General features: G+C 47.9%; 1 protein-coding gene across 1 annotated transcript in view; it reads left to right on the top strand.

Moving 5' to 3' along the window:
- Window positions 1–12,596, top strand: part of clip2 (CAP-GLY domain containing linker protein 2) — a 142,199-nt gene that overhangs the window by 69,088 nt on the left and 60,515 nt on the right. The window lies entirely within an intron of this gene.

Genomic DNA, 12,596 nt, shown 5'->3' with positions numbered 1-12,596 from the left:
GCGACACTGTGTCGTCGGTACCCTCCTGTGCCTGCGCCACCAATGCCCACATGCAGGAGGTGGACTCCTCCATCGCCTGCGCTATTGTGGACAATGCGCGCGGCACCTCTGCCAGCACCTCAGCAATTAGCTGGTGGCCCTCGACGACTCTCCTTTTCTCTGGTGGCCCCCTGGGTTCAGCATCTGGGTCCGGCTGAGCAGAGCCTGGAGATGAGTGCTCCCTCCGTCGCGGACCCTCCGCGGCTGCCCCTGCCACCAGGGTCTGCTCATGCTCACTCGTGCGCAGTGACTCACCAAGTGCTACCCCAACTAGTTGGCGAGGGGGACCCACCGAGGTGCGTGTCTCTGCGCTGGTGGATGGTTGGCTCTGATGTGACGATGCACCCTCAGAGACCGCCATGTCCTCTGAGGAATCGCCCTCCATGCTCGCTTGATCCAAAGACGCACCTGCAAGAGAACAGAGGGCACTTTGAGGCATGTGGACCAACTTGACAGTGCGCCTGATGGCAGGTGATGATACGGTCACTCGCGATCATGGGTGTTGAGTGTCAGCTTTCCCTTACCGCCCATTTCGGCAGCGACACACTCGCCATCGGCCACCGACAGGCAATGTCGCGTGCGGGCGAGGTCGAGCGCCTCCACCTCTGCGTCGGTGAGCTCCACCACTTGCGGCGGACCACCTCCGGTGCGTGCCCTTTCGCGGTTGTTCTTGCTCCTCTTCTCCTGTGAAGGCAAAACACAGATGTGTGAGTGGGTGCGTCTTGCATCGTGAGACGCATCGAGCATCGGTGTGGTTGGGTTGAGCGTGGCGCGGAACGGATGGGAGGAAGCGTGGGCCACGTGCCCATCCCATTGCATGGGGATTGGGGTGTGTGGTAGTGTTCGGGTGGGGTCAGGGACGGTGGGTACTTGCGTGCACGGCGAGGATGGTGAATGAGTGGCTGTGAGGATTGCTGATGGAGCGCAGTGGTGGCTGTGCAGGAGGGGGTTGTGATCTGCTTGGCGTGATGGTGGGGACGGGATGTGGGAGGGTGCGTTGGTGTACTCACCTTGCCAGACCTAGTCAGGTCATTGAAGCGCTTGCGGCACTGCTCCCAAGTCCTTGGGGTGTTGCCCCTGCTGCTCACCTCCGCCGCCACCTCTGCCCATGCCTTCCTGGTTGCGGCGGCAGGGAACTTGCGCCCATCCTCAGGGAAGAGTGTTTCCCTCCTCCTCCTCACGCCCTCCAGCATCAGCTGCAGTGCCAGATCTGAAAAACGGGGCGCAGCCTTTCCCCTTGGTTGAGCCATTCTCCCAGACCTCTTGCTTGCAGCAGGAGGGGCTTTGGGAGACTGCCCCTTTAACTGGAGCTCCTACATCGCGTCGACGGTACTGCGCATGCGCAGCCGGCCGGCACGCAGCTGGGGAGCGCAGAACCCGGAAGCAGGCCTTAATGGGTCCAATTATCCCGCGATCGCGTGGGGGACGCACACAATTACCCGTCCGCGTTTTCGACGCTCCCGGAGGACCACCCGCTGGGAACCCGCAGGCCTGCTAAATTCGAGCCCTGTATCTCCTTAATCAATGAGATTTATGGATTGAGAAAGAAACGACTGAGAAGGAAATAGGGTGAATTAGAGTTAAATCAAGTACAGAAATAGAGAGGGAAAGAAAGATTGGATTAAGAGAGAGAGAATAAAAAGACAAAGGTAAGAAGAAAAACATAAAAAATTTTACGTTTGACATTTTTAAAATCTCAAGAACAATTTGCTACCTGAAAGAATGAGACTCCACAGTTTAAATTGTTTACTTTCTGGGCTAGAGAGGTTGATTGGCATTGCATTAACAATTATCACATTGTTAAAAAGGTACTTGCACTGTTAATCCCCAGACTTAACTTTCTGTGGCGAGTTTAATGGGCAATTAATATTCAAATCCACCAAGTTCTTATAAATAACAGGGAGGCTAAGGGCAAGGTGTTGTTTGTGCGAAGCAAACGGAGAAGGGGCGTAAATCGACCAAGCTCTGGAAATTCGCCGTACCTCTTAATCCTTTGAATTTAGACATAGAAACATAGAATATAGGAACAAGAGTAGGCCATTCGGCCCTTCGGGCCTGCTCCACCATTCAAAACGATTATGGCCGATCGTCTAACTCAGTTCCCTGTTCCTGCTTTTTCCCCATATCCCTTGATCCCTTTAGCATTAAGAAATATATCTATCCCCTTCTTGAATACATCTAATGACTTGGCCTCCACTGCCTTCTGTGGTAGAGAATTCCACAGGTTCACCACCCTCTGAGTGAAGAAATTTCTCCTCATCTCGGTTCTAAATGGCAGACCCCATATCCTGAGACTGTGACCCCTGTTCATGTTCTCTTGTGATCAGATCCCTGTGACCCCTGAATTTGCTGGCCGATTTGCACATTAATAACGCCGTGCGTCATTAACACCCTGTTATTTTTACTGCAAGTTCTGGCCTAGTATGTTCGCTTTTAGGGCTCCATTTTACCATGTTGCAAATGTAACAATGAGCTTGTCTCCATCCCTTACCACATGAGCTTGGAAGATAGATCCAGAGCTCAGGACAGGAAATCATCTGGTTTCTTCAAAAAGAAAAGGGAATCAAGACATTACCAGCTATCAACTGGACAGTTTTTCTCTACCCAGCTATCTTGGCAGTCTGAGGGAATCCAGATGTCCAGTTCTGGTTGCCAAGACAATAGGAAGATAGTCAAGTAGTGAAGGCAGTGCAGTGTGGAGTCACAAGTTAATCCCTAGCGTCGGGGGTCTGAGTAATGAGGAAAGATGAAAGTTTTCAGCTTGGAAAGGAGGCATACGAGATGTGATCTTATACAAGATAGTTAAGGGATTGGAAAAATAAATCACAAATATTGCTTTGAATTAAATTTAGAGTAGGACAAAAGATCCCTGGTTCAAACTAGTTTTAAAAAAGTAAATTTAAGACTGATGTCAGGAGGTTTTTCATTGAGTGATCAACACATGGAGCGGACTCCCAGATAGAATAGTAGAGGTGAAAAAGCTCAAGTGATTTAAGGAACAATTAAATGCTGCAATGGTGGGATTGGAGGGCCTTTCTGGATGGATGAACTAAAACAGGTCAAATGGCCTTTCTGATCTGCAATTATCTTGTTGTCTTGTGATCAGATCTCTTTGACTTTAACACTACCATTGTTTGTGTATCACTTACCCTCTGTACCATCAGCAGTAGATCTCCAACTTATTCCTTACTGCATTTGTCAGCTGTGGGGCTTCTGCTCTGTCTGGCTTATCTGCTTAATGATTTATTAAACACTTGATTCCCTGGCATATCAGCTGCAAATGGGGTTAATTGAATTAGTAGCCTTGATGTGAAGGCCAGGAGCTCCTTTCTCGAAGTCAGATTTGAGCAAAGTCAAACATTTCTTATGCCCCCAAAATCTTATGCCCTCAACATCAACTTGCATCTGTAAAATGTGCAGGAAGATGCAGCAAAGCACTTTAAAGAGGACAAGCAATTGACGTTGAGCAGAAGGGAGAAGGGAAATGGAGAAAATTAGGGTGTGAGCTGAAGGCATGGAGGTAGAGTTTCCGCTAGATTGCGCTGGCTTTTTCAGCACAATTAGACCAAATCAGCACAAAGCATCGCAGAATTTCAATTTACATTGGGTGTAAATCACGTCCAGCGTAATTTGGGTTTATGCGATTTTTATTTTTATTTTGCGCCAGCTCAAAAATCATCTTGCTGAAGCCGGCCCCGCCCACAAAACTGGCCACACCCCCGATCGAAATAACGAGGATGGCGAGTTTCTGCCGATTGCGCCCGTCTGTGGCCGTTCGATGAAGATCTTCAAATTAATCTTGCATTCTTAGGCGCAAAGGCACTAGTAAGCACGGTTTAAACGTTTTAAAATATTAAACATTTAATTTACTAAGAAACTAATCAAGAAACACCAATGAAAGTAGTAAATGGTTCAGTGTAGTTTTTCAGGTCATCTTCAGTGATTTAAAATCACAGGTGGTAAACCCATTTTGAGCTGTATTAATAAAACTACACCAGGTTACCACTCTTAAATACATATTGGGCAGGATTTTGATGTGTGTGCCCACCACTCGTTAGACTTGCACTTGCCCACAGACTTTCTATGAGTTTTTGCATGGCAAGTTCCTGAAAAATTAGAGCTATTCAGCGTGGTGCCCTCTACAGGGCATCTGGGACCTGTGTGAACAGGGCAAGCAACTGTCTATCCCCGTAACCAATCAGATTGAAGCAGCGCAGAGTCTGAACCAGGAAGTGTAAGTTCGAATGGTGAATTCAAGGTCAAATCAGGTACAGAAAGCGAAATAAAGAGAGGGAAAGAAAGATTGGATTAAGAGACAAAGAAAAAGTAAAAATGTTTTAAATTTTTTTTTAATGTCCAACAACAATTAAAATCTGAAGGAATGAGACTCCACACTTGTTAAAGTTAATTTTCAGTGCCAGAGAGGTTGTTTGGCAGTCATTGAGACTTCCTATGCCGTTAAAGAGTACTTACATCGGAATGGACAAGCCCTAACTTTTTCTGTCGCGTTTAGTCCGTATGTTTGGCGTCAGTGCAGGAACTTCACCCTGTTCCATTCATTTGAACAGGGAACCAGCCGGTGAGATGCCGGTCTTGTGAGGGGCAGTGTATCTCGTTCAGCAACTTCCGGATTTCAACGTTTAACTGCAGGTGTGCGGTCGTTGGAATTTGCTGTCCGATTTGCTTAGAAATAACGGTGAGTGCTATTAGCCTCGCTGTTACTTTTACAGCAAAATCCGGCCCCACAAATACATCAATGAATATATTTTATTGCAAAGAAAAAGAAATAAATGATTACACTCTGTTAAGCTGCCGGATTGCGCTGATCCATGGAAGATTTTACGTTTGTAGTTATGTTGTTGCATTTTAGCAGAAACTCAGCCTGAAACCCCACCAGTGCAATTTTCGGACGCAATTTGTGCCCAAAATGAAAACTCTACCTCATGGGGTTTTGAGGAGGTTTTTTTTTAAAAGCAGGAGGGGAGGCAAGGCAGTGTGAACTGGGAAGGGAATTTCAGAGGATATTAGTGTAGTGCATCAACAAGAGGCCATCAATGGGACATACAGAGTAGCCTGTTAGAGGTGTAGAGAGTATATGTAGGCACATAAGGCCGGAGGAGATTGCAAGGTAAGGAGGGAGGGATTTGGAGGTGACGATAAGAATTTTGGAGTAAATATTCTGGAATGCAGGGAGCCAGTGGTTTGGGAACGATGGGTTATGGGTGTACGGGACTCTGTGTAGGTGAGGCATGAGCTGAGGGGTGGAATATTCTGAATGAGTTGTAAGAAGCAAAAGCACTGTTTAATACAGGGTCATTGCATTAAATGCTGAGGTGTCCAATGATCAGATCTCGGAGGCTAGAGAGCAGGAACGGCCCGTCCCACCTATTATCATGGGATGGCTGGGGTCATGCCTACTACAGGTGCAATCCCAGTTACATTCCTTGGGAAGCCCTAGGAAATTCCTGGGCAGTGGAGGATGGATGGAGACTTGAGGCAGTGGGTCTCCACTGCACTTACCTCTGCCCTGTGCCTGAGTAACGTTGATCCCCTGAGTGCAGGGCAGAGGAAAATCTGCCTTTTATACCTCACCACAATTGATGAATTGTTCCATCTCCTGGAGCCAGACCTACAACCACGGAGAAGTATCAGTGCTGCGCTTATAGTAGCGGCAAGAGTGATGAAGGCACTCTGATTTGTTTGCCATCTTTTCCTGGAAAGATGGTTCCTGCAGAAAATGGCAGGGAACTTGGTAAGGATCGGCCAATTTCAGTTCACTGCTGCATCACCAAGGTCACAGATTCTCTACTTTGACCTGCTATGGGTGACATTAATTTCAGCACTGGGATACGACAGCAGCAAAAGGGGCCACGGGGTTTTTATTTTGCAAGATGTGGCATTCCAAGTGTGCAGAGCAACATTGACTGCATTCATGTGGACATTCAAGCACCTGTGGAACAGCAGAAAAGGATGTCCACTCTATAAATGTCCAATGGGTCTGTAACCCCAGCCAAAGAATTCTGCAGGTTCATATACAGTTTCAATAAAGTACCATCATATCCATAGCTTAAGGGAATCATACTCCTTTCAAGGTGACATGATGAACAGTTGACTCCCCAGATGTGAGTGACCTGCTCAAAATGTGGCTCATTATCTGCCACATCACCCCCATGCCCTTCATCAAAAAACCTACAAGAGGGAGCAACCTAATCCAGCAGACCTTTGGGATGTTGAAGCAATATTCCAGTCCTTTGCTATGTGCTCCCCACACGATTAACAGCAGGGTAGTGGTGTTCAGCATGGTGTTTGAGATAGCACAGAAAGAGGCAAACACCGACTTGTGGATGAGGATCAGCAACGAGCCTTGGCACAAGAGTAGAATAACTAGGAGTTAATCAGGAGAAATCCATATCCAGTGGTGTGCCACGGGGCTCAGTGTTGGGTCCCTTACTGTTTGTGGAAAATATTAATGATTTGGATGGAGGGGGCATGATTGGCAAATTTGCAGACGACACAAAAATTGGCCGTGTGGTTGATAGTGAAGAGGATAGCTGTAGACTCCAAGAAGATAGCAATGGGTTGGTGGACAATTGTAAACAATTTTACAACACCAAGTTATAGTCCAACAATTTTTATTTGAAATCTACAAGCTTTCGGAGGCTTCCTCCTTCCTCAGGTAAATGTTCAGGAGCTCCTCGAAGCCTACGCATTTATACATATAGAACAATACATGGTGTTTATAGACTGCCCCTGCAACTGTCCATTGCCAAGGCAATCACCGTGTTCAGATAGAGAGGTGTCACCTACAGAACCCCCGAATACACAGTCAACAAAAAAACAAACAGGAAAAAAAACAGAGAGAGGCAGAAACATCCAGAAGGCAGAGAAAGCCAGCAAATGACCCATTATATTAAAAACAGATAGCTTTTGTTCGCTGGTGGGGTAACGTGTAGCGTGACATGAACCCAAGATCCCGGTTGAGGCCGTCCTCATGGGTGCGGAACTTGGCTATCAATTTCTGCTCGACGATTTTGCGTTGTCGTGTGTCTCGAAGGCCGCCTTGGAGAACGCTTACCCGAAGATCGGTGACTGAATGTCCCTGACTGCTGAAGTGTTCCCCGACTGGGAGGGAACCCTCCTGTCTGGCGATTGTTGCGCGGTGTCCGTTCATCCGTTGTCGCAGTGTCTGCATGGTCTCGCCAATGTACCATGCTCCGGGGCATCCTTTCCTGCAACGTATGAGATAGACAACATTGGCCGAGTCACAGGAGTATGAACCATGCACCTGGTGGGTGGTGTCCTCTCGTGTGATGGTGGTATCTGTGTCGATGATCTGGCATGTCTTGCAGCGGTTACCGTGGCAGGGTTGTGTGGTGTCGTGGACGCTGTTCTCCTGAAAGCTGGGTAATTTGCTGCGAGCGATAGTCTGTTTGAGGTTGGGTGGCTGTTTAAAGGCAAGTAGTGGAGGTGTGGGGAAGGCCATAGCGAGGTGTTCGTCGTCATTGATGACATGTTGAAGGCTGCGGAGAATATGGCGTCGTTTCTCCGCTCCGGGGAAGTACTGGACGACGAAGGGTACTCTGTTGGTTGCGTCCCGTGTTAGTCTTCTGAGGAGGTCCATGCGATTTTTCGTTGTGGCCCGTCGGAACTGTCGATCGATGAGTCGAGAGTCATATCCCGTTCTTACCAGGGCGTCTTTCAGAGTCTGTAGGTGTCCATCCCGTTCCTCCTCGTCTGAGCAGACCCTGTGTATTCGCAGGGCCTGTCCATAGGGGATGGCCTCTTTGACGTGGTTAGGGTGGAAGCTGGAAAAGTGGAGCATTGTGAGATTGTCCGTGGGCTTGCGGTAGAGTGAGATGTTGAGGTGCCCGTCTTTGATGGAGATTCGTGTGTCCAAGAAAGAAACTGATTCTGAGGAGTAGTCCATGGTGAGCTTGATGGTGGGATGGAACTTGTTGATGTTATCGTGTAGTCTCTTTAGTGATTCTTCGCCGTGGGTCCATAGAAAGAAAATGTCGTCGATGTATCTGGTGTATAGTGTTGGTTGGAGGTCCTGTGCAGTGAAGAAGTCCTGCTCGAACTTGTGCATGAAAATGTTGGCGTATTGGGGTGCAAATTTGGTCCCCATGGCTGTTCCGTGTGTTTGGGTAAAGAACTGGTTATCGAAGGTGAAGACATTGTGATCCAGGATGAAGCGGATGAGTTGTAGGATGGCGTCTGGAGATTGGCTGTTGTTGGTGTTGAGTATTGATGCTGTCGCAGCGATGCCGTCATCGTGGGGGATACTGGTGTAGAGTGCCGAGACGTCCATCATGGTGAGAAGTGTTCCTGGTTCAACTAGTCCGTGGGTGCTGAGTTTTTGTAGGAAGTCTGTAGTGTCGCGACAGAAGCTGGGAGTTCCCTGTACGATGGGTTTCAGGATGCCCTCGATGTATCCAGAGAGGTTCTCACACACGGTTCCGTTGCCTGATACGATAGGACGTCCGGGTGTGTTGGCTTTGTGTATCTTTGGGAGGCAGTAGAAGTCTCCCACGCGGGGAGTACGTGGGATGAGAGTGCGTAGGATGCTTTGAAGGTCTGGATCGAAGGTCTTGATCAGTTTGTTGAGCTGGTGGGTGTGTTCTTTGGTCGGATCTGCGGGTAACCGTCTGTAGTGTTCCTGGTTGTCCAGTTGTCGGTATGCTTCTTTGCAATAGTCCGTTCTGTTCTGTATGACGATGGCTCCTCCTTTGTCCGCTGGTTTGATGACGATGTTGCGGTTGGTCTTGAGAGCTTTGATGGCGTTGCGTTGTGCTCGGGTGACATTCTGGACTGTCTTCTGAGTGCGGCTGATGAATCTGGCATTGACGCATTTCCTGACAGCTTGGGCATACATGTCAAGCTGAGGGCAGCGACCCTCCGGAGGAGTCCAGTTTGACTCTTTCCTCTTCGGTTGCTGTACCGCGGATCCCTCTGTCTGCTGTTCCGGATCATTGATTGTCTCATTGGGTTCGCTGTTGAAATCTTGGGGTTTGTGGTAGAATTCTTGGAGCCTCATTCTCCTGATGAATTCCTCTGTGTCCGCCGCGAGACTAGTGGGGTCCATCCGGTTGGTGGAGTGGGCGGAAAAGTGGCAAATGGGGTTCAACCCGAAGAAGTGTGAGGTAATGCACTTAGGGAGGGCAAACAGTAAAAGGGAATACGCAGTAAACGGGAATATATTGAGAGAGGTAGAGAAAGTGAGAGACCTTGGAGTGCATGTGCACAGGCCCCTGAAGGTGGCAGTACAGGTAGATAAGGTTGTGAAGAAGGCATACGGAATGTTCTCCGTTATTAGCCGAGGTATAGAATACAAAAGCAGGGATGTAATGATGGAACTGTATAAAACGCTGGTAAGGCCACAGCTGGAGTATTGTGCACAGTTCTAGTCACCACATTACAGGAAGGATGTAATTGCTCTGGAGAGAGTGCAGAGAAGATTTACAAGAATGTTGCCAGGGCTTGAAAATTGCAGCTACAAGGAGAGATTGGATAGGCTGGGGTTGTTTTCCTTGGAGTAGAGGGGGCTGAGGGGTGACTTGATTGAGGTGTACAAAATTATGAGGGGCCCAGATAGAGTAGACAGGAAGTTCCTGTTTCTCCTAGCGGAGAGTTCAAGAACTAGAGGACATAGATTTAAGCTGATTGGCAGAAGGATTAGAGGGGACATGGTAAAACTTTTTTACCCAGAGGGTGGTGGGTGTTTGGAATTCGCTGCCTGAATTGGTGGTAGAGGCAGGGACCCTCAACTCTTTTAAAAAGTACCTGGACCTGCACCTAAAGTGCTGTAAGCTGCAAGGCTACGGACTGGTGCTGGAAGGTGGGATTAAAATTGGCACCTGGTTGTTCTTCGAGCCGGCGCGGACACGATGGGCTGAATGGCCCCCATTCTGTAGTGTATCTTTTCTATGGTTCTATAGAAACAGAGCAGCATGGTTTGTCAGGCTAAGATGGGGAAGTTCTTTCTCTAAGTGAGAACATCCTGATGTTTTCTGTTTATTGTAACCTATTATTATCTGGAAAACATAGACTTGGAAAGAAAAAAACGACTACAGGGTTATGGTGATGTCTTGTGTCTATTGACATTAATGATGAAGTGTATTTGTGTTTAATGTGATGCACCAGTGTGCCTCCTTTTGTGGGATCTGTATTGTGCTACTCCGACATGATGTAATACCGGAAGGAATAGACTTGGAGGCTTCTGCTGCTGATTGGGCTGCTTACCTCTATTGGTTGCCAACCCTGATGGTGCTGCCAAGAGGCAGGTTGCAGCAAGTGATTGGCAGGGACTGAAGAGCCATCCCTCTGTTCCTGTGCTTCAGCCTGTGTCACTGCTGGAGGCTGAGTGACTGACTTATTGGCCACTGATCTGGAGCGCAGACCGTTCATTGCAACAAGGTCTTCGAACCTCTCATCTATGGTTGTCTGGAGTCTGTCTCCAAGTACCTTGAAGCTTCAGTGCCTCACCAGGATCAATGGGAACATCTGAGGGAAACGCTGTAACTGTTCTCATTGCCTGATGCCTGGTTACCCCTGTAGATGCCACTGATTCTGTACGTTGCTCAAAGGCAGTCAGCACAGCAGAGAACTCATGTTGCACAACTTTGGCCAACTGTTCTCATTATAATCTGCAACGAGACAAGTGACTGGTTCTTCTGAAACACCCTCCATTTCATAGCTGGGCCCTGTGAGGCAACCACGCTTGCTACTGACCCCACCTTTACCCCTTCCACACCCACAAGACATAATTCACCCTGTGATTCTTCCTCTAATTCTGTAAACGCTCATGTGTGTATCTCTGGGCTGCTGCCTACTTCAAGTGTTGATGACCAAAGTGTAATCCTGAGGTATTGCTGAGAAGACCTGACTTGCTACAGCATGTAGCTCTAGCACATAAGTACATATTATGAAGTATCTTGCATAAATCTGCGGTTTGAGAGCCAAACACACAGTAATTGTGAACTGTTTATGTGAATGATAATCAATTTTTGTCTGCATCTTTGAAAAGGTTTCTTATTTTTGGCCTGCTCTGTTAGCTGTCAACCATCTTCATTATTGCCCTTGTTTTGTAATTGCGACAAGTTACTGGATCAATTTGACTCTTTTTTTATTCGTTCATGGGATGTGGGCGTCGCTGGCGAGGCCGGCTTTTATTGCCCATCCCTAATTGCCCTTGAGAAGGTGGTGGTGAGCCGCCTTCTTGAACCGCTGCAGTCCGTGTGGTGAAGATTCTCCCACAGTGCTGTTAGGAAGGGAGTTCCAGGATTTTGACCCAGCGACGATGAAGGAAAGGCGATATATTTCCAAGTCGGGATGGTGTGTGACTTGGAGGAGAACATGCAGGTGGTGGTGTTCCCATGCGCCTGTTGCCCTTGACCTTCTTAGGTGGTAGAAGCCGCGGGTTTGGGAGGTGCTGTCGAAGAAGCCTTGGCGAGTTGCTGCAGTGCATCCTGTGGATGGTACACACTGCAGCCACTGTGTGCCGATGGTGAAGGGAGTGAATGTTTAGGGTGGTGGATGGGGTGCCAATCAAGCGGGCTGCTTTGTCCTGGATGGTGTCGAGCTTCTTGAGTGTTGTTGGAGCTGCACTCATCCAGGCAAGTGGAGAGTATTCCATCACACTCCTGACTTGTGCTTTGTAGATGGTAGAAAGGCTTTGGGGAGTCAGGAGGTGAGTCACTCGTCGCAGAATACCCAGCTCTGACCTGCTGTTGCAGCCACAGTATTTATATGGCTGGTCTAGTTAAGTTTCTGGTCAATGGTGACCCCCAGGATGTTGATGGTGGGGGATTCGGCGATGGTAATGCCGTTGAATGTCAAGGGGAGGTGGTTAGACTCTCTCTTGTTGGAGATGGTCATTGCCTGGCACTTGTCTGGGGCAAATGTTACTTGCCACTTATCAGCCCAAGCCTGGATGTTGTCCAGGTCTTGCTGCATGCGGGCTCGGACGCATCATTATTTGAGGGGTTGCGAATGGAACTGAACACTGTATAAATGCATCGGATACCTGTAAATTTCTTTGATTACCATCAGTGGTTACCTGCATGTATTGCAGTTCTACATGATTAGTAGGTTATGTTTTTTCACTTTGGCACCTTTTTCAACTCCGGTAACTTTTCCTGGATATCCTGTCAGATTCTGCAGGTATGTGACCCTGCGTTCACAGCTGGGGCAATGGCCTCCCATTCCTCCTTAACCCTCTGATTATTGGTGGGTTGCACCTTTTTACCACACAGAGCAGATCTCCTTATTTTCACATCACTGATTACAGGACTGTGCACAGTTCTAGTCTCCATATTACAAAAAGGATATAGAAGCTCTGGAGACTTTGCAAAAAAGATTTACAAGGATGATACCAGAATTGAGAGGGTATAACTATCAGAAAAGACTGAACAGGCTGGGTCTCTTTTCTCTAGAAAAGAGAAGACTGAAAGATCTTTAAAATTATGATGGGGTTTAATAGGTTAGACTTAGAGAAGGTGTGTGGGGCAGGAATTTGTGGGGGAGTCTAAAACTAGGGCCGTAAATATAAGATAGTC

The sequence above is a fragment of the Heptranchias perlo genome, chromosome 28 (genome assembly GCF_035084215.1).
Source record: "Heptranchias perlo isolate sHepPer1 chromosome 28, sHepPer1.hap1, whole genome shotgun sequence".
Classification (NCBI taxonomy): Eukaryota; Metazoa; Chordata; class Chondrichthyes; order Hexanchiformes; family Hexanchidae; genus Heptranchias; species Heptranchias perlo.
This window is presented reverse-complemented; position numbering and strand designations above follow the sequence as displayed.